General features: G+C 36.6%; 1 protein-coding gene and 1 pseudogene across 2 annotated transcripts in view; both read right to left on the bottom strand.

Annotated features, from left to right (window-relative positions):
* Positions 1-20865, bottom strand: part of LOC111150763 (hemicentin 1) — a 471859-nt gene that overhangs the window by 369823 nt on the left and 81171 nt on the right. The window lies entirely within an intron of this gene.
* Positions 2128-2646, bottom strand: LOC111150764 (annotated as a pseudogene). Its single transcript, XR_002640815.1, has one exon. The product of XR_002640815.1 is annotated as a 40S ribosomal protein S12 pseudogene (transcript).

Raw genomic sequence — 20865 nt, 5'->3', positions numbered from 1 at the left:
AAGTAGGAAGGATGTCATTGCTTACACTGGACCTTAGCCGAGCTGCAGCAAGCACTCCTGCGAAAACAAGTGTGGGAATTTTAATGGCCAACAAAATTCAAACTCTTAGTTTTACCTGAAACCCTAAATTTAAAAAATGGCATTTTAACACCAAAATATACCCACGTATTGACAAGGTATACCCAAGAAGAAAACAAATAATATTTTGTCAAGCTATTTAATAACATTTAATATAATAATAAAATTTATTTAACAAGCTTTCCAGTGTGATTAAGGTACTCTGAAAGCAAACAAGAAGAAAATGAATACAATGTACAATAATATTTTAAATTTTAAATAATGATATTCTTTTTTTTTAAAGATTTTATTTATTTATTTGACAGAGATCACAAGTAGGCAGAGAGGCAGGCAGAGAGAGAGGAAGGGAAGCAGGCTCCCTGCTGAGCAGAGAGCCCGATGTGGGGCTTGTTCCCAGGACCCTGGGATCATGACCTGAGCCGAAGGCAGAGGCTTAACCCACTGAGCCACCCAGGTGCCCCTTACACAATGATATTCTTATAAGGAATTGTGTTTTTAAATTTAAGATAAAATTAGAATTCATTTCAAAGTTTTAATTGTTCTCTTAGGCAATTCTTTAGCATTAATGATCTTTCAAATAAATCTAGACATTTGTTAGGGATGAAAAAAATTACAAAAGGAGTAAAATGTTGAAGAAAAATATATATTTTCTAGTCCTAAGAAATGAATCACTAATATTGTGAAAATGTCCACATCTTAAGAGAATAGACTCAACTTCAGCCCTGATTGTTTCCACAAGTAAACAAATGCATGCAGTCCTTTGGTCACGTTTCCAGGGAAAATATAATTCAGAAATCCAAAATTATATTTATGAAGGAACACTTCATTGGCAAAAATATGGGAATCAGAGACATTGCTAAAAATATGATAGAATCATGTATATGTCTGTATATATGTGGTATTTTATATATGGTTTCCCCTAAATATTTGCATTCATTCATTCAACAAATAGTTCAAACTGACCGGAAGTGTACAAGTGAGCAAATATATTTAAAGAGACATAGCAGAGGGGCACCTGGGTGGCTCAGTCAGTTACGTGTTTGCCCTCAGTTCAGATCATGATCCTAGGGTCCTGGGATGGAGCCCCACATCGGGCTCCCTGCTCAGCAGGGAGTCTGTTTCTCCCTCTGTCTCTGCCTGCCACTCCCCCTGCTTGTGTGCTTGAATGCTCTCTCTCTATCTGACAAATAAATAAAATATCTAAAAAAAATTTTTTTAAAAGAGAGACATGGCAGAATCAGAAATGTCTGGGTGTGCCTTTTCAAATTATACGGCTGATGGCTGAACTTAAGACCAGTGCAGTTTTACATGGCCCTGCTCTCAGAGGCCCCTGCTCTGTTGACAATGCTTTGGAATCAACTGTCTTGAAATAATTTTATCTTTGAATTTGTGTTTTGTAAGTGAAGTTCAATGGGACAGTAGAACATGCGGTGTGAGCTTGGAGCCTTAGCTCAAGTGTGGTCCTGCCCGCCACTACTTCTGAAGACAGGTTCTCAGCTTCCTCCTACCCATGCATGCCCCAGGCCCTACCCTACCCTGGTCCTGCTTCTACAGCTGTCACTGTCCACCACGCACCCCAGCAGGGACCTGGATGTGAGGATGGCGAGGGCTGGGAGCTCTGGCCCCCGAAAGCCATGTCTCGGTGGGGGCAAATCTTCTATACCTTCCCAACCCAGGCACCAAGCACGTCTCAGCACCAAGGTTTAAAGATCCCTGGGGGACGCCTGCCTGCCGAAGACTGCGACCTTGGAAAGAGATGTCCGCCTCAGCTGACCAGACCCCACCGCAGGCTGAAGCACAGTGTTTGTCCCACATCTGGCAGGAAGGTCAATCCCACAGCCCATCTGGCCAAATGCTGAGCCAGTGTGAGTCTGCACATGGCCCAAGGGTATCCTGGTGCCTGGGGGTGCTCCCTCCTGGCAGCATGCCTGAAGGATCTTCTCCTCCTCCCTATGCTTCTCTGAAGTCTGGTTTAAACTATTAGCGTGGATTTTACCATCCATCCCCATTTTGTACAGTGCCAGTTTTATTTTATTTTATTTTATTTTATTTATTTATTTTTTTTTGTGGAACAAGAACTAAGTTTATTTGTTCATTTCTTGCATTCGAAGTACTCCTCAATGACATCCTTCGCCTGAGACTCTTTGCCATAGTCCTTAACCACCACACAACTGCAACCAACCACTTTACGTGGTTTTCCCTCTCTGTCAATTTTACAGAGGCCTACCCACTCCCCTAGTTTCTTGTTGTCATCAACTTTGATTAGGTTGATTTGGTGTTCAGCACAAAGGGCCTCCACCAACTTGACATACATAGATTCATCACAGCTGGATGCAAACACACAAAGATGGGCTTGGCGCTTGTCTAAGGCTTTGGCAGCTTCGCGAATTCCACGAGCTAGGCCATCGTGGATGAGGGCGGTCTTCAGCACCTCTTGTAAAGCAGTATTAACGTCCATTACACCTCCAGCAGCAATGCCTTCCCCGGCCATGGCGGTGGACTACGAGTGTAGCCGAACCCTAACTGCACCCTCGCCTCTGCCTCCGCGCAACTCGGCGGCGGCAGGGAAAGAGCCAGTGCCAGTTTTCAGTGCAAATATCAGAACATTTAACTCCTGCATGGACTCAACCAAATTATACAATTCATATAATGGCGCCTCCAACTGGCTAGAAGACTCGCACACAAGCCAGATTTAGGAAGGTTGAACGAGGAACCATTCATTTATAATCCCAGCAACAGGTTTAAGTATTCCAGGTTTATCAAGATGTTGAATTAAATATACTCTTTATTGAAGAGTATAAAAGATTTTTTATGAAAAAAGACCATTGTTATAAAAAAGAAAGCTAAATATTAAGATATATACATTCTGATAATTTATGGATTTAATACATTAAAAAATCTGAAAAAAAAGGTTTTTTTGCTTGTATGTATTTTAGTAATTCACATATTTTGCTTTAGTATTTTAGAATACTTAGCAACAATATTCTTAAATTTATTCTGAACAGCACATGGGCAATTATAATAATGAAAATTGGTAAGACAATAAAAGGCCATCACAGGCATCAATAACTAAGAAGACAGAACTGCTGGTATATAAAGAAATATATAATAACTAGAAAAGAATTAATAATCTACATACAAATTGGTATCTGAAGACAAGATATATAAAACAGGATTATTTTTAAAAATATTTCACTTTAAGTCAAATTTTGTAATATATAGTAAAATAAACTCCGATAGGCTTAACTGGTTCAATATAACCATTATAATTAATTTAACTGAATCCAAATTAGAACATACATCTGATATATAGAAGAATAACTTTCTCCTTTTCAACACAACAGAAGAAATCACAAGGGGAAATACTGACAGATGTGAATGTGTAGAAATCAAATGAAAATTGATGACATTTGCAGTGAATACAGCATAACATACAGAGTGGTCAAATCTCTTTGTACACCCGAAACTAAGATACACTGTGTGTCAACTATCCTTCGATAAAAAAAAAAAATAAATGAATATTAAAATCTAAATAAATAGGGGCACCTGGGTGGCTCAATGGGTTAAGCCTCTGCCTTCAGCTCAGGTCATAGTCTCAGGGTCCTGGGATGGAGCCCCACATCGGGCTCCCTGCCCAGCGGGAAGCCTGCTTTCCCACTCTCTTTGCCTGCCTCTCTCCCTGCTTGTGATCTCTCTCTCTCTCTGTCAAATAAATAAATAAAATATTTTTTAAAAAATCTAAAAAAATAAATAAAGCCAGATTTGGCAACATTTATGTCATCAATTAAAATAGATGAAAATCTATACTATCTGAAGAGTCCATTCGAATTTGTACCAAAAAAAGTATCAATCACTACATAAAAAGAAAATTCATTGAGAGAAGGAAAACAAAGAAATAAGACCAGAAGCAAATATTCATATGTAGATATAGTGAAAGAGATCAACTTCAGCCAATTTAAAGTACTTTGTAAGAAAGAAAAGGATTTTTTTAAAGATTATCACTCAAATTGTAACACAACCTGGAATATGTGTACTGTTGGTAACATTATAGTGGTTACCACTTTTGTGAAATTTACTATAGTTATAAGCATTTTAGGTATGGTAAGTCTTTTTTTTTTTTTAAGATTTTATTTATTTATTTGACAGACAGAGGTCACAAGTAGGCAGACAGGTAGGCAGAGAGAGAGGAAGGGAAATAGGCTCCCTGCTGAGCAGAGAGCCTGACGTGGGGCTCAATCCCAGGACCCTGGGATCATGACCTGAGCCGAAGGCAGAGGCTTTAACCCACTGAGCCACCCAGGCGCCCCTAGGTATGGTAAGTCTTAAAAGTATCTTCTGATGAAGTCATTTCCCTTTTTGTTGTAATTCACCGAAAATAAAAAGACATGGACGTAAGTAAGATATTGACAAATAATGTCAAAATAGAAAAATGTCTAGAAACATATAAATCTCTAAATAATAGTGGGCAGTAATTAAACTAGTGTTCTGTGTAAAAATACAAATAACAGCTTATCTTGTATCACTAAATAAAGAGACAAATTACATATACACTTGGATTGCAACTACAGAGACAATAAGGACATAGGACATAAGGACAAATTCTGAAGGGTCACACCAAAGTAAAAATTGACATTTGGAATAGGTGGAATAATGAGAACTATTTTCTTTCAACAAAAAATTTTCAAATCAGTGTACCCATAATTTAAAGAGAGAAAAATTTCACACTAGCACATACAAGTCTGAGGTTGTACTCATGAATTTTGATTGTATTCATGAATTTGTGGCTCTTAATTGGTTTATAATGGTCAAGAGATAGAAATATCTCTTGGCATTAGGCAAGGTAATCTGTTACTATTGTGAGATGAAATATTTGAAGGTGAAATATTTAGAATTTAATCAAAATAGTCATTGTCTGGATCCATTATTCTTTTTCAATCCTCTCACTTGAAACTTTCACCTTTCTTTTAAATGCACAACTCCTGGCAATGTCATCTTCCTACTGTCAGTCCTTAATGAGTATACAAAGAATTCCTTTGATTTAATGAAATAAGACACTCTACAAACTTGTAACACTGAAATTCAACCATGGTCGTATTTTGGTTCTGTGATTGTTATTATTGATTTTTCTTTTCTCTACACACTCTTGCAATGATGTGTGTCTGTTCATACACACATATCTGTCTTGCTTTTTTTGCTTCAGAGGAGAAATTCCGAAAACACAAAATATTCAGCATAATTAAAAATGTTGAATATGAAACTGAATCATCAACATGAGTATCCATTTTAAATGTAAATCCTTCTCCTAATATGACGTTCAAAGTATTTACCTTAGTTGGTGGCTAAAAGTTTCCCCTATTTGAAAGCTACCATAGTCTCATTAAGGTCGATAAAGTTAATTACTTTGTACCACTGTGAATCTCCTCCAAATGTATTTTCAACCCAAGACAAACCCGCACCTGGTGCCCATACTTGGTATTGGAAAGGCATCCATAGCGGCCATCCCACTCCTTCTCTTCCCAGGTCAGCAAAACACTGCTGCAATTGCAAGGCCAGACATGGGCTTGTCACATGACCAGTACTTTCCAAAAACTATAGACAAGGAACAAGAGGCGTTCTGTTGCATTTTTCCGGTATCACAGGGATCAGCACTTTCTTATCACCACAGGGTTTCAATACCTGTGGTCCAGGTTCCCATGCTTCTCTACTTCACTTTGAAGAGCATTCCTGTTACCTGATTATATCAAGCCTTCTCTTTAAAACCTGAGCTCCAAAAGGCAGGGGTTTTTCCTTTGTTGTGCAGTCTGTATTCAAACCAAAATGTAATAATTAACATGTGTTTCACAGGTATCTATTAATAACAATTAGCAGAGACACTGAAAGGGAGATTTGTCCAACCAAATTTCCCAACCACACTGATGAACAGTGCTTAGACTGGTGCTGATCCAGATCCCACCAGAAAATCTACATCAACTAGATGAAAGTGCCATTTGATTTGAAATTGTTCATTTACACCGCCCGTCTTTACGAAAAGTTGGACTTACGAGGCAGTCTGCTGCTTGGATTAAGAGTTCTAGCACTAGAATCAAAACTAGTTGGGTTAGAATCAAGGCTCCACCATATGTTTATTTGTTTTTTTTTGGTTTAGTTTGGTTTTTAATTTTTGTCAAGTCCCTTAATCTCATTGGCTTTTAGTTTCCTCATCTATAAAATGAGAATAATAATCATACTTATACCAGGGTTGCCGTGAGAGTTTAATGAGGACAGTATGCATGGGGCAAGGCCTGGAGTAGATTAAACCCATTAACTCCGCTGTTACTAATGCTACTACTGCCAATAACTTTTGTGACAACATCAAAGACACTGTGTTAGGTACCATGACTGGTTAAGTAAATATCTACTCTAATACAAAGAGCAACTTCAATCTGGGAGTTTAGGGGGAAAAATGATACTTTTCTTGTGCTTATCCCTACTTAGGCTGATTTAAATAAATTTGCATTTCCATCTCAAAAAAGATTAGTAAGCAAAATACATTCTTTTTAAGATTTCTTAGTAAAGTACATTCTTATTAGAAGGCACGCCTCCTACAAAAACTTTGTTTTTACTTTTCATACGATGAAAAAGTCAAACTTTTATTGTGTTTAAATGAGTTTTTAGAGAACTAAACCTCTACTTTCTTGCTTTTGGAGACAGTAAGACATCATATCCTGTATTTGCCATTAAATAGATTTCAGAATTTAAAATTTCGTGATAAAAAGTATTTCAGAAACATGCTTGATCTTTAATTTCTACCTCTCTAATACTTAAAACCATTAATACCCCAATGCTGATAAAAGCAGCATTTATCGAAAAGAGAAAATAGTTTTCTGATTTAGGATCACTAATTAATATTTCACATAAAAATACTACTCTTAAGTTATACTATCTATTCTCTGTTCCTGAAGTAATCTAGAAAAATGTCTACCTCTATACCTTAGTTTATATTTTTTCTATATAAAAGGCTGTTTTCCCCCTTGTCAAAATTTTCTTCAAGATTTAACTCAGGTCTCAACATTTTTAGAAACACCTTCCTGAAGTCTCAACCCTTAGAGATCATTCTTCTGAATTCTTTTAAGGAGATGTCTTAACTGCTTACTTATGAGATGCGGTAGGCATTTTCTAAACTGGCCTCCAATGATCCCCACCAGCTGATTGTCACACCTTATGTAATCAATCCCCTCTCTTTGAATATGGGCTGAATCTAATGACTTTCTTCTCATGAAGAGAATAGTGCAAAAGAGATGGGCTATCACTACCAAAATTAGGTTACAAAGAGACTACAGCTTCTTGTCTTGCAAGCCCTCTCTTACGCTTTGATGGAAATTACCCATGTGCACTATCCTATTTTTCCACAGAAAGACCCACACGGCAAGGACCTGTCCAACAGCTCATGAGGAACTCAATCCAAAAACCATGTCAGTAACTAAGTTCACTCTTCTCCAGTCAAGCCATGCAGTGACTACAGAACAAACCAGTACCTTAACAACAGACCCTGGGTCAGAGGACCTAGCTAAGGCATGCTGGGATTCCAACTCAACAAAGGGTGATATAAAAAATGTTGGTTCTGTTACAGCACTAAGTTTTGGAATAAATTTCTGTGCAGCAGCAGATAGCTACATTAATTTAACTGCATATTGTCTTCTGAGCTAGATTATAACTGCTCTGATGACGGTAACTGTGACATTTTTAATCTCCATCCCTTCAACAGTGACCTCCACTGTTTGATAATGGTGATATTACAGAAAGACACAGACAACAATTTTGAACAATATACACAAATCACTGCCTTAAAATATTTGTTATAGCAAATATGGAGGAATTACAGTCTATCTTCAAGAATCTGCAGTTTAATGTGCAAGAGAGAGAAAATACAAACATTGTATGTATATGTGTGTTTATAATAAATGTCCAAACAGAAACACACCGATATAGAAATGACCAATTTTAAAAGGGGTGAATATTTAAGTAGTCATTATTTAAGTAATTAAGTAATAAAAGCAGATGAAAAGGAAGTGTGATGTCTAGAGAAACTGGAAAATATTAGTATGGACTGTCTGAAAAACATGTAAGAAAAAGAAAATACTAAATATTATAAAATCTCTTAAAACAATTGTGGCACCTAATCCTAAAAAAACACTAGGGGTATAGTGAATATTAATAAAACTCTGAAGTCATACAAACATTTTCTCTAATGATGCATATGAATCTCATTATGAAAATGAAATCAATAATGCCAAAGGGATGAATTAATTGAAGAACATTCACAGCAACTGAAGTTGAATTAATACACTAAAGAAGTTATCAATGAAACATATACTCTGCCAAAGAATAATCTGACAAAATTAAGATCTCTTATGGCAAATACTCTTCTTCTAACATTTTTTAATTCAACAAATAATTTTTAAGTCCCTACTAGGTAACTAACCATGCTCTGTGCTTGAAGCTAACCGTTGGAAGCCTAATATGTAGTTGTATTAGGTGAATTTTTTTTTAAGATGTTATTTATTTATTTGTCAGGGGTGGGAGGCACAAGCGGGCAGAGAGGCAGGCAGAGGCAGAGAGAGAAGCAGGCTCCCCACTGAGCAAGGAGCCTGATACAGGACTCGATCCCAGGACTCTGGGATCATGACCTGAGCCGAAGGCAGCAGCTTAACCCACTGAGCCACCCAGGTCCCCCATTTTAGGTGAATTTATGTGACTTCTTCTGAATTCTATAAATTTCAACCCATCTACTGAGTTTACTAGAAACAAAAAAAGCTGAATATGTTTTGCACAGGTCATAAGGAAGAATGTGTAGAAGGCGTTTTTCTGAAGAACAAATAGAACAGAGTGAAATCAAACAGAGCAGATTATTAAGCACCTCGCACCTGACAGCACTGTGCTCGGCACAGTGGGAGAACCGATGGGGGAGATAGACATGATTCCTTTTCCCATGGAATTCACAGTCTTAGAGAGAAAAGGGAGAATAAAACAAACAAGCAAACAGAAAAAATAGCAATAGGTTGGAGTAAGTGGAAAGATGGAAATAAACAAGCTACTGGGACAAATAATGGGGCGAGTAGCTGTTTAATATCACATTACCAAGGGAAGAATTCTCATTTTCTTTGTATAAAACAAGTGTCCATAATCTTTATCCATTTTTATATTGAACTGTTGGCATTTTTCTGTCAATTTGAAGAACTCTTTACACGCAAAGTAAATTATGTTTTGTCTGTGATATGGTTGCAAAAGTTTTCTCTAGTTTGATGTTTCTTATAAGCAATTTTGACCATGCAAAAAGTTTTCTTTTATGTAGTAAGTAAAATTTATTACTCCTATTCTTATGGTTCCTGGTTTTTATCATAGTTGGGAAAGCTTTTTCATGTTGAAGTTATATAGAATTCTCCCATGATGTCTTCGATTACTTTTATGGTTTATGTTTTATATTTACATCCACGATCCATTTGAAGTTTCTTCTGGTATAAACTATGAGGTATGGATCCATTTTTTTTCCAGATGGCTACCCTGTTGGCTCATCATTATTTATTGAAAAATCCATTTTCCCCCATGGATATTATATGCACTGCAATTCACATATGTATTCTATATTTTTTTCCAATGATTTTTTTTTTCCCTCCATGCCTACAACCAAACTGTCTTAATAATTGGGGTCTAATAAGTTTTAATCTCTGGCGGGGCTAATTCCACATCATTGCTCTCCTTTTGCTGAATTTTCCTGGCTATTTGTGCTTATATATTTTTCCATTATCAACTCCAGATCAGTCTAGCTAGGTCCAAAATATCGTGAGTTTTTGTGATTGTCAAATGAATTTATAAAATGAATCAGGAGAAACTGACAAGATGCTAAGGCTTTCCTTGGTGTATTATTCTAAATATTCAAGTATTCTTTGGGTAACATTAGAAGCCTTTAAAAAGTTTTTTTTTCTTTTTTCTATATAGAAACTTGCACATTTCTTATTAAGCTTAATGTTATTTTATATATTTTTTGATGTTGAACACTGGGGATCTTTCTTCCATTGGGTCTTCTAATGGCTGTAACTTTGTATATATAGAAGTCATTGATTTTGTGTTTAATTTTTTCTTTCTCTGCTGTTTGGAATTTTTTAACTCTTTGTAAGAATTTTCAGCTGATTCTTTTGGTTTTGCAGGTACACAAACATATAAGCTGCAAATGTTTTATTTTTATATCTCTAATTTCTTTCTCTTGTCTAATTGTATTAGTACTACAGAACAATGTTAAATAATAGTGGTGATAATGGACATCACTCTCTGTTTCGAGATTCACAAGAATGCTTCTAATGTTTCCCCATTAAGGATGATACTGGATTTCGGACTGAAATAGATACTTTTTACCAGGTAAAGAGAAGTATCTATTTCCAACTGTACTAGAGGTTTTCCTTTTTAAGTCTGAACATTAAATTGTTGCCTTTTCACAAGTATAAACATGTTCTTTGCTCCTTAATGTAATGTTAGATTTGATGTGAAATGTTGGGGTTCCGGAGCAAATGGTCAAGGCAGAATGCTTGGACATTTATTGGTCAAGCTAGAATTCTTGAGACATTTATGTTTTATTATAGCATGGTGACAGGACCAGTGGGCAAAAAGAGCTGCCCTGGGGTTGTGAGGGGCTGATTATATACTTTTCAAGATGAGAGGGGGTTAGGAATAGTGGAAGTCTCTAAGGAATTTGGAGCCAAGATTTCCAGGATCTTGACGGGCAAGGAAAATGGTTGTTAGGAAAAGGTCGTTTACTAAATTGCCTAATAAAACCTGAGTCATGAGACCCTTCAGATGTATATCAGTGGACCATATGCTTGGAGGATGATTGTTAACACATATTTTCGGGAGGTAGAGATAAAGGAAGTTTCCAAAGGGATTTTAACAGGATGCTGGAGGTTAGGATAATGTCAGGCTAAGGTTGCCTTCTGCCTCTAGCAAAGTATTAACATTGAGGCAACTAAGCTCTTTGAGGAAGGTCACGCTGCAGTTCTCAAGTACTTGTAAATGGGCTTAATTTAGGTTGTAAAGTTTTTTTTTTTTTTCTTTTGCCTTTGTTCTCCACATCAGATTTCCTTTTCTTTACTCAATCGTTATCTCCTTGAAATAACCTCTTTAATCAGGGTGGTTTTTTAAGAAAAAATTTTTATTTATTTTAGAGAGAGACAGAGAGAGAGGCAGGGGAGAAAGGAGAGGGAGAGGGAGAGAATCTGAAGCACATTCCATGATGAGCACCGAGGCAGAGGCAGGGCTCGATCTCGTGACCCTGAGATCATGACCTAAATCAAAGAACCAAGAGTTAGACGCTTAACCGACTGAGCCACCCAGGCACCCCTAATCAGGAGGCTTTATTCTTTTAATGTCTGCTACACTCTGTCAGCATTTCATTTAGGATTTTCACGTAGTTATTTGTATGAACATAAATATAAGTGATCTAAAGTTTTCTTTTCAGTACAATCTGTATTAAAGTTTGATGTCAATATCCTGCTGGCACCATTTCAAATATTGTTAAATTTTCTATTCCTGTTCTTTGGAACATTTTAAATACCATTAATATTATCAGGTTTTTAAGGGTCTCATAGAATTCTTTTGTGAAACCATCAGAACTAGTGGTTGATGTATGTGGGGGCATAGATTTCTCTGCCCACCGCCCCCATTCCCAGTTAATTTGTCTGTTTTTGTTTTCTGTACATTCATAGAGTCCTCCAGGTAATTATCATGCTCTAGAAATTTAACCACTTTATTCACTTTTTTAAAAATTATTCACCTAGCATTTGGAAAACAGAATCTCTCATGGCTTCAATTTCCAGCATTTTTGAAGTGATTTTCCCTATTACCCTTTCTTACATTATATATTTGTACACTCTACACTTTTTACTTCATTAGCTGACATTTTACCTTTCCCAATGGAGTACTTCTATTCATCTCTTTTCTAATTCATTTATTTCTGCTTTCATGCATATTGATCATTTCATTTTGCTTTCCATGGACTGATTTTGCTGCTGCTGCTGTTGTTTTCTAATTTCTTAACATACTACTCAAAGTAGAAAATCTATATATTTTCTTCTGGGATTTGTTTTATCTGCATACTACAGGTTCTAATATGCTGTGTTTCTATTATATTTATTTTCTAGATCTTAACCATTTTAGTTTAGATTTCCTCTCAGACATGACTTTAAGAGATTTTAAAATTTGATAAAATGTGGGTTTAAAATTTCTTTTTTTATTATTTTATTGCATTAGTTTTATTGCATTGTGATTAGTGCAGTTTTCTTTGTGTTACTGTAAATGTTTGGTTTCTGTTAACATTCCATGGTCACTTAAGATGTATTCTCTATTTTCAGTTTTAAATATCAGTTAGATCCACCGTATTAATTATGTTGTCTAGGCCTTACAGATCTACATATTTTTGTCCACTTGATCTGTCAAGAACTAAACATTAAGATTCCTCACGCTAAGCAGCTTTTATTTGTTCTGCTAATACAGTGGTATAGAGATGTATTTCTCTGTTATATTTTCACTGCAAATATTTCAATCCTTTATAAAGTATTATTTTTTCTCAAATAACATTATAAAGTGTTCTTTTTGACTCATTTAAATTTGACTTATAACAAATCTTGCCTTATATCAAGACCATGACCTTAGCTTGCTTTTTTAAAATTTTATTTAGTGTTTGTTTGTTTGTTTATTTATTTATTTACACTTTTGGGAGGGGAGGAAGGGGCAGAGGGATCCGGAGCGAGAGAATCTTAAGCAGGCTCCATGCTAAGCGCAGAGCCTGACGAGAGGCTCAACATCACAACCCTGAGATCATGACCTGAGCTGAAATCAAGAGTCAGAAGCTTAACCAACTGAGCCCCCTAGGTGCAACTTCAGCTTGCTTTTAATTTGCATTTGAAATAAATGTACTTATTTCAACTGCCATTTTCTTGCCTTCTATTGTCCCAGTTCTGTAAGTTTTATTGTTTCTACTGTCAGCGCAACTAACATTATAGTCTCTTCAGTGGGCCTCACGCCCACCTTTGTTTTACTCTTGGTCAAAGACTGACCTGGACCCAGTGCTCATGGCCAGTGCTCTTGCTGTAGTGTTTTCAAACATCTCTGGGAGGACGGCAGTTCATCTTCTAAGAAATTTCTGAAGATGTTTCAGGGGAACGATATTCCCCGAGTTATCCTTGTTCAAAACTGTTTACTACTGCTTTTGTACTTCAACATTTTTGTTGGTTATAAAATTCTTAAACCACACTCTCCCTCAAGATTTTATAGATGTTGTTCTACAACCTTCTAGCATTCAATATGTTAAAGAGCAGCTTAAGGTCACATTAATCTTTTTCTTCTACATGTGACTTCTTTCTTGATCACCCAAAGGATTCTTTCACTATCTCTGATGTCAAGCCGTTTAACTTGGGTATGTTTCCACGCTGACGTCTTTGGAGCAATTTCCACTGGGTTAGATGTGCTTTTTCAACATGTGAACTCAAGCCTTCTTTAGAGAAGTGCACTTAATTTGTAGCTTTCAATATTCAATATTGAATTCAATAATTTCCATTTTTTTAGTGACTCCAGTAATGTGCATGCTTCATTTTCTTTGCCTCTCTTTTATAGCTACCATTTTCTCTCTCATCCTTTTAAACTTCTAAAATTTATTTCATTTTGCTCAATTTTTTTCACAACTGTCCTCTAGATCTTTGCTGTTTTCAACAATGTTTATTTTTTTCTTATTTTCCTGCCAACTTAACCTTTACTTCTCTGATGGTTTTATTTTTCTCTTCCATTTCTTCCTCAAGCCTCTCCATTGTTACCTACCATCCCTTTTCTGAGTTCGTGTATTTTTTATTTGCACTAATCCTTCAGAGACTTTTACTTCTTAAAGGTTTTGTTTTATTTTTAAATTTATGGCACAAAGTTGGATAATCATTTTTGTCCCTTTTACAGCCACATTGTTTTATTTTTTCTTATAAACTTTTCTTACCCAGCTTTTGGTTTTCCCCTCATTTCCTTATTTTTTTCCCTGTAATTTTTTTTTTTTTTTTTTTAAGGAGCTCTTGGGCTGGTTCTGCTTTTATATTATAGTACTGAAACTGATATATATATATTTTTTTTCTATGCCACAGTTTGCTGGAGGTTCATGTGGGAGGGGAGGGGTCCAGGGACATGCTCCAGCATAACAGCACTTTTTCTCATGATAAAGGATTTAGTTTGTATATTTATTTGCCTTTTTCATTTCCTCAGCCAATGAACATAGCAGCTGTGGTAGTTTTCTTAAATACCCTCTTCTCTGCTGCAATAGAGAAGAACTGTTTGCTGAAACTATGGCTGTGTCTTCACATAGCCATTTCTTGACTTAGCCCATTTACTTGACTGCTGAGAACCAAACTGGGTCTGAGAAAGCCCCTAACTTCTGCGGGTGTACCCAATGCACCAATGCCTCCTGGTTCAAAAATGGAGCTCAGACATTGAACCTCAGTGTATGTGCCTCGTCTTTAAGAAAGTCCTCTTTAATGCAGCAGCTACATTCTGTCTCAACTCTTGCCCATTTCTCCAGCCCACTGCACAGTGTCCACAGCTTTGGGCAGAAATTCCTTTTGGGGGGAGGGGACGGAATATGGGGTTTTAGCAGTCTCTGAGTTTCACCAAAAAAATGTTACATGTTTGTTTCTCATTCACCTTGCTGTTTTGGATACTTTCCACGAAGAGGATAACATAATGTGACTTTAAACCACCACATTCAAATCAGAGATCCTATTCTAAATTCTTTAGTTTTTAGTCCTCAATATTGAATATTCTCAAAATCCACGTTTTATATGTTTAGGAACTTAGTTGGAAGTACTCAGAAATAATGATAGCCATCTGCTTTATGTCTGGCACTGTTCATACACATACATTTATTTTCTTGTGTACTCCTCCAAACAGCTCTGCATGTAGGTATTATTATCTCCATTTTACAAATGAAGAGCAGAGCCCAGATTTCAACCTGGATCTATCTGATGTAAAAGCCCACGTTCTTCACTCCAAACCACACTCAAACTAGTTCTATTCTCCAAAGATAATTTTGAAATGTTTAATTGTTGTGGAAACCAAATAATTCCTGTTTGATTAGATTGTGGTATTATTTCTTTGTTTTGGAATCTGAATTTCTTTAGTCTCCTCCAAATGCTTTTTTTAAACCACTGGTTACATATAGGAGGAAAAATTTTAGGACAGAAATGGTTGCACGCTGTCAAAGGAGGACTGGACTTCCTAAACTGTAAAACCACAAAGCCCGGCATAACACAACCAATATGCTGTTTGGTTTTGTCCCCTAAGCAACTGACCAAACACTACTATACATGTGCCTGCCAATGGATTAGACAAAGATTAAGAATGTTGATACACCTCCTACCTAAAAAATAAACTTTGAATAAACATAACATAAATAACAAACAGAGGAACATTCAAATGACAAACAATTTGAGAGTAAGATTGCAAATGTTTCACTTTGGACAGAATTGACATAATTATTTCATGAATGTTTTAAACTTGCTACAAGTATAAAAATTCCTGGTCCAGTATTTCAAACACAGTTACAGACAGAAATTAACAATTGCTACCATATCTTTCTTGCCATTCAAAACAAGGCGCTGTATAAATCTTCTGTTCTTTCAAAGTTTTATTCCTCTAAAGATGGCATTAAAGAGAAATGCAATAATAGAAGAACACAGTATTTCAAGTGAAGACCTGTGTTTTTGTACCGGTTCTTGTATTATTAGTGGTTTGAATTTGGGTAAGTTATTCAATTCTCTAACTTCAGTGACTTTGTGCATAAAATAGAAGTGTTTCTGTGTAGTTAACACCTATGTAAACAGCTAGCATAGTTCATAACACATAGTAGATACTTAGTAAGTATTTATTGAATCTGAATAACATTAAGAGCAAGTTCTTGTTTCTCTTTTCTGTTGCATTTAGAGCTAATAGAATCAGTAATAAAACTCTACTCAGTTTTTCTCAAGGATAGATCATCTGTTATAATTGGGTTTAAATAGGGACACTGGGGTCGCTCAGCCAGTTAAGCCTCAGATTCTTGATTTTGGCTCAGGTCGAGAGCTCAGGGTTGTGAGATCCAGCCGTTCCTCAAATTATGCTCTGGGCATGGAGCCTGCTTAAGATTCTCTCTCTCCCTCTCCCTCTGTCCTCCCCCCATCCCCTGCACCCCCACTCTGCTTACATGTATATCCACACACTCTCTCTCTAAAAAAATAAAATAAAATAAAATAAAATAATTAGCTTTAAATAGATGTTAATGATCCACTTATTTCTTCTATTTTTGGACACAACATAGAAGCAAGACCTAACTTTGGCATGGACTCAAAACATTTTCTGTACTTTTTTTCAACAAAATAGATCTATCGCTCTGATGAATTAAAAGGTCTAAAAAAATGTAGGTTGTGGAATAAAACAAACATGAATACCAATTCTGGCTTTGCTGCTTACTAGCTATAACAAGCTATTTACTATCTCAGAGTCTTGGTTTCCTTATCTGTAAGATTCTAATAGATTGGTTAGAACTGAATGGGATAAGGCATATAAAACAATGTAGGAAACAGGCATTCAATAAAGGTGAGCTCTTCCCCTCTGAAAAATTCCAGAAGTCTTTACAGTTCTAACTGTCCTTACACCCAATGGATGTGTCCATTTACCCCTGGGATTTAGCCAGAGCTCAGTCCACAAAAAGTGCTAATACATTAAGTGTTTATTACTTTGCTATTAGAAGACACTGCATAGCCTGCAGACAGGGTGTATTTTACTGGGTTACAAACTTGAGAGAATGCCCGGTTTTTACAACCCCTGATCACAAAAAGCATACAATTTAGTAAGAAGATCAAAATGAACCAAATAGAGGCACCTGGGTGGTTCGGTCATTAGGACCTGGCTTCAGCTCAGGTCATGATCCCAGGGGTCCTGAGATTGAGCCCCTTGTCAGGCTCCCTGCTCAGCGGGAAGCCTGCTTCTCCCTCTCTTGCTCTCCCTGCTTGTGCTCACTCTCTCACTGTCAAATAAACAAATAAATAATCTTTTTTTAAAAATGAACCAAATAAGTGCAAACAAGACTGTGTGAAGTAAGTGTGGTGCAAACAAAGCCACTGACGAGAAAGAGACAAGGTATCTTTCATCTGGGACAATGTGTCTAGTGGTTGCACACACGGAGTTTGAAAGTGACTGCCTATGCTCCAGCCCTGCTCAGTCACTTGCTGTATGACTTTGGGTAACACGCTTTAACAATTCTTTTAGCCTCAGTTTCCTCATCCTTAGAACAGACCTTCCCAGGGTTGTTGAGAGAATTAAACTGTAAAGCCCAGCACCCAGGATATGTGAGTTAATGATAATATTGCTACAAAGTCTCACAGCAAGTATATTTCTCCATCTCGAGCAAAGCCATGCTGTCAGTCTACCACAAACTGTTGATGATGGTGATCAAACAAACAAACAAACAAGTAGCTACTCCCTATTAGCTCCAAAATCCCCAGCTATGTTTGGAAGAAAAAAAATGTAAAGAGCAGCATTTTAGTAAAACAATAAAAATATAATAACACAGTGGACAGCGCTATGAATCTAGGAAATTTCAGTACTTGTTTCTCTAAGTCTGGATTGTTTTAATTTTAAGCTGAAAATGCTTCTTGCTTAAATTTTCGTTCTTAATTTAGAAATAAAAAGAAATAAGGAAAGAAAGCAGGTCCTTTGGGTGGTTTATTTTTCCAGAATAGGGTATTTTACTTCGGTCCTATTTGCTGGCATTCACTCACGCAAACTGCCCAATGGACCTGATTTGGATTTTGCTAAAACCACAAAGCCAAGAGATGGCGCCTGGGAAGCCCATGACTAACTTCCATCCTAAAAATAAGCATCTTTGCCAGAAATCCTTAGTTATTTGAGGCAACACCAAACTCTTAGTCAGTTGAGGCAACAAGAGCAAGTAAAAATTGATGCTTATAGCTATGAAATTGTCATTAAATATCATTGGCACTTTAAATTCCTAAGAGCAATTGTTTTATATGTTGCCCACCGGTTTCACACTTGTTTTCTAATATGCCCTGGATATTGACAGGAAGCCTGTGAAAATGTCAGTATAAAGATTAAAAATTTTGTTTGAAGGGGAAAAAAATGAACCACCTTTTTCCATAAAATAATATGCCTCAAGATAAGAACATATTATTCTGAAGAAATGATCATATCTAATCAAATAGTCTCTTTTGGAGGGAAAAAAAATCCTTTAATATCCAATAGGTGATAATGAACTAAAAGATGGTCCGTTTGTAATATTTTCAATAATATTTCAGAATAAAGATAATTCCTTGTGCAAATACTCACAATATAATGCTGGGCAAGGGGAATGAAATATAAAATAAAATATACCATACAACTTGTATTTGAAACAAAAAGAAAAGAGTGAAAAGGAGGGGAGAGAGAGAGTTGACAAATGAAATACACCAAATTTTACCAGTGACATTGTTAGAATTCTACTGATTTTGTTTTTGTTTATATTTATTTTCTAAGTTTTCTACAAGAAACATGAGTTGCTTTCAAAAGCAAACAAAAAATCTGAATCTGAAGTATCCTCTGTCAAATGGGATAATTCCTGCCCACTACACGGATGTCTTCCATCAAGAAAAATGACCAATTTTCAAAACGATGAAATCATAAATGAGGAAGCACATCTCTTCAGCTAAAATATTATTTATTTTGGATACATTATCTCCTGTCAAGCAACCAATGGGCTGCTGAATCTCAAACAGATTCAACAACAAAATAATCCCTAATGGCTAGCCTAAAGTAAATATCTTTTTAAATTGGACCCTTGAGTTAAAACTCTATTAGCAGTCAAGAATACACTCCTGGAGGGGTGCCTGGGTGGCTCAGTCATTAAGCATCTGCCTTCTGCTCAGTTTGTGATCTGAGGATCAAGCCCCACATTAGGCTCCCTGATAGGCGGGAAGCCTGCTTCTCCCTCTCCCACTCCCCCGGCTTGCATTTCCTCTCTTGCTCTCTCTCTTTCTCTGTCAAATAAATAAAATATTAAAAAAAAAAAAAAAGAAAAAAAGGAATACACTCCTGGATATCCCAACAGAAACTAAGTACCTTAAGGTAGCTGTGCCAGAAAGGGTTTGATTTACTTTACACTGAACATATTTTCAAATCCTTTAGGTTAATGAGAATATTGACGAGGCAGGCAGGAGCTAGAACACCCAGTTTTAATATGCTTAGGGCTCCTGGCAGCACAGACAACATAAAGCTTAAAATACAGCAAAACAATTAACAGGTAATAGCTACACATCCCAGGGCAGGACACACACTCATCCCTAAAGAATCCACTCTGCCTGTCCAGCACCTCCCCAGTGCCCAGCCTTCTCCTTGGCTTTCCTGGGCCCTCCTCAAGCTGGCCAGACAGAAAGAGACCACAGACAGGCCCCTTCTCTTAACCATCTTCCTCAGCTCAAAAAGTAAGATATGATCAGGGCACCTGGGTGGCACAGTTGGTTAGGCATCTGACTCTCAGTTTGGGCTTAGGTTGTGATCTCAGGGATGGGAGGGAGGGGAGGTAGAGCCCAGCGTCTGGCTCCAAGCTCAGTGCAGAGTCCACTTAAGACTCCCTCTGTCCCTCCCCTGAGCACTCAGGCCTGCCTGCGCGTGTTCTCTCTCTCTCTGTCTTTCAAAGAAATAAATAAATCATAAACAGTTCTAAAAAGTAAGATATAAGCAGATTGGCCCCACAACCTCAGCAAGGCTGAAAATTCTGAGCCAAACTGGGACCTAGTCGTCACACGCATACAGAGTATAACTGTCATCAAACTCATACATATTGTAAATGAACTAAATTCTGGAAAGTTAGTTTGGTTGCTGGGATTTAGATGTATTAATTCTCGGGAAACTGTGTATTTCTGTTGGCAACTCAGCAGGGAATTCAATACGGTCCCCTTAAACTTGGTTATTATTAGTTTTACTAAAATAACAGAATATGAGTTTTCTAAAACTCTACCAATAGGACAATTCATTTCCCCTTAGATCAAACATATGGCAAATACTTAATGACATAGAGTTACTATGAACTTAAAAAAGAGAGAAAACAGAACTTGGAGCTAACTTCTTCAGAATTCTTCTCAATATATGTATCTTTAGTGAGATTATGGCAGAGAATACAACCCTTTATATTGCTGATCTCCATTGTAATGTACATATATTTCAAAGGGTGCACAAAAACATGTAAGAAATTTCTGTTCATATTTGTTTATTTCAACCATGTAAAATTTTTTGTGTTTTATAGTTAACATAATTTATTAGAACAACATTTGCATGTGCCTTATAAGTATTATATATGTGTATGCATATATATATATAACATGTACATATATTACAGATATATATTCAATATTTTTATCAATAAAAGTGTTTGATTTTAAAAGTTTGAAATTTGGAATGCCTGGATGGCTCAGCTGGTTCAACGTCTACCTTCGGCTTAGGTCATGATCCCGGGGTCCTGGGATCAAGTCCCACATCAGGCTCCCTGCTCAGCGGGGAGCCTGCTTCTCCCTCTGCCTGCCATTCCCCTGCTTGTGTTCTCTTTCTCACTGACAAATAAATAAAATCTTAAAAAAAAAAAAAAAAAAACCTTTTTTAGTTTGAAATCTGATGATCAGAACTGACAAAGAAAAATGTCTGTATAAATATTGCATGTATAAAAATCAGTGTGCTGATATCTACTTGAGCATGTAACTTTACCCA

Source organism: Enhydra lutris, unplaced genomic scaffold (genome assembly GCF_002288905.1).
Source record: "Enhydra lutris kenyoni isolate GAN:26980312 unplaced genomic scaffold, ASM228890v2 scaffoldscaffold24, whole genome shotgun sequence".
Taxonomy (NCBI): Eukaryota; Metazoa; Chordata; class Mammalia; order Carnivora; family Mustelidae; genus Enhydra; species Enhydra lutris.
The sequence above is the reverse complement of the archived record's forward strand: the minus strand, read 5'-3'. Positions and strand labels throughout refer to the sequence as shown.